Below are 2,149 nucleotides of genomic sequence, written 5' to 3' on the forward strand. Positions count from 1 at the left end.
TGGGTCTCCACTCCACACTCCCCCCACCATTCACAATAATATGATTTTTTGTTCTGATGATGCCTGATACCTGATCCCTTTGACACCTCGTGATCGCACAGGCTGGTGTGCTTCTTCCATGTGGGCTGGTTGCTTCTGAGCTAGATGGCCGCTTGTTTACCTTCAAGCCTTTAACCAGACGCTGTATCTTTTGATAGCCAGGCACCCTCAGCTTTCTTCGCCACATTTGCTTATGCACCCATTTGTCTTCCATGATCGTATCAGGGAGGTGATGCTCTATGGATTTCATAAACTCCTATGGGTTTAATAAACTCCTTGGCAGTTTAGACATCATTGGAAACAGTTGCTGAGTCTTATACATCTTTATGACTAACCAAGTGAACATTCCATCTTCATAAGAGTGAACCTGACTCTTAAGCACTCCAACTACTTGGTGGTGTGATGGTGAACTTCCACTCGGATCTTCCTAAAGGTTTTAGGTGGAAACTAGTGGCTTTCAATGCATGCATTAATCGTCTATACTTTCAGCATCAACAGCACTGAAGTCCTGGGAATAATGATCTTTCACGTAGGCTCTCAGAGCACAGTCACAGGATTCTCTCCAAGACCTCAAGCCTCCATCTACTTCCTCCAGTTTGGGGTGGAGGGGGTGTCACTTGCTTCTTTCCATAAGTGATCAAATTAAAAGGAAATTTTGTTTCTTGGATTAAAAACCTGCTATTACCCAGGTCACTGTGTTCTGCCATTCAGACCCAATCTTCATATCCTTCTATCTTCACAGGTGTGAACTGATCCATGTTATACCGGCAAATGCACATGCGATCTCTTCCCAGAGGAGATTGTCATTATTAAGTAGCAGTCGGACACCATTAAACACTTCATAAAACTCTCCAGGAGGTGCATGGGTGATAAATTTAGCAGCTATGTGTACCTTCTCCTGATCTGACTTCTGATCCTCAAAGTTGGCCAGCTTGGGCTGCTCTCTGCTTTTGTTTTTTGTTGTTTCTGTTAGGTTTTCCAGTTTATGAAACACAAAATGAGTGGATGCACAGAGACAATAACGGAAGCAAGGATTTATCGGGAAGGTGGGGAGTGAGGGAGGGGGAGGGGAATTGGGGAGCCAACGATGAATGCGTGAGGGGGCAGGAGGAGAGAGCATTAGAATAGATTGGGATGATGCCCATACAACTCTTTCAGAAAGCGAGATAACTATGGAAGTGTATGATATGTGAATATTATATCAAGAAAACTACTATGAAAAAAAAAGTAAAGAAAAAACCCAAACTTGACTTCTGGTCACCACAGATGAAGGAGGAAGAGTTGTTCAGGGGGTATTGCATTTAGGTTAATGCTGGTGGAACAATTTAGAGATTGATAACAATACTGGTTGTACAACCTGAAAGGTGTGATCAATGGCACTGAATTTTACATGTAGAAGTTGTTGAATTGGAACAAGTTTTGTTGTGTATATTTTTGCCAAAATTGGGGGGAAAAATCTCACAAATAACAATGAGTACGAATGTTCTAAAACTGATTATGATAAAGGCTGTACACTTCATTTCGATATGATTGAGCTATTGAATTGTATGATATGTGGATGAAGTGCCAATAAAACTAAGAAAAAAATGTTCAAGAATATGAGTAGATAGTTCACTGGAAATGAAATACAAATGACTTATTGTTGGGTTGACTTATCGTAACCCCGTGTGACAAAGCAGAACTGTCCTGAGTGGATTTCTAGGGCCAGTCTTTCTCTGGCAGAGTCACTGAGAAGGCCAACGGCAGCCCTTTTGGTTAGCAGTGCATGTTTGACCATTGCTCCACGAACACGCCTGTTACCTTTGAGTCAATTCTGACTCGTAGAGGCCCTATAGGACCCTATAGAACCCACAGGGTTTCTAACTCTGCACATCTTTTTTTAAAAAATCATTGTATTAGGGGCTCATACAACTCTCATCACAATCCACACATACATCAACTGTGTAAAGCACATTTGTACATTCATTGCCCTCATCAAACATCAAAACATTTCCTCTCCACTCAAGCCCCCGGCATCAGGTCCTCATTTTTCCCCTCCCTCCCTGCTGACCCCTCCCTCATGAGCCCTTGATAATTTATAAATTATTATTTTGTCATATCTTGCCCTGTC

The 2,149-nt window shown here is 42.1% G+C and overlaps 1 pseudogene; it reads right to left on the minus strand.

Moving 5' to 3' along the window:
- Nucleotides 1-260: 260 nt before the first annotated feature.
- LOC101646407 overlaps nt 261-2,149 on the minus strand; it is a 9,485-nt pseudogene continuing 7,596 nt past the window's right edge.

Source organism: Echinops telfairi, unplaced genomic scaffold (assembly GCF_000313985.2).
Source record: "Echinops telfairi isolate 266 unplaced genomic scaffold, ASM31398v2 ScPeMD7_2010;HRSCAF=2546, whole genome shotgun sequence".
NCBI classification, from domain to species: domain Eukaryota; kingdom Metazoa; phylum Chordata; class Mammalia; order Afrosoricida; family Tenrecidae; genus Echinops; species Echinops telfairi.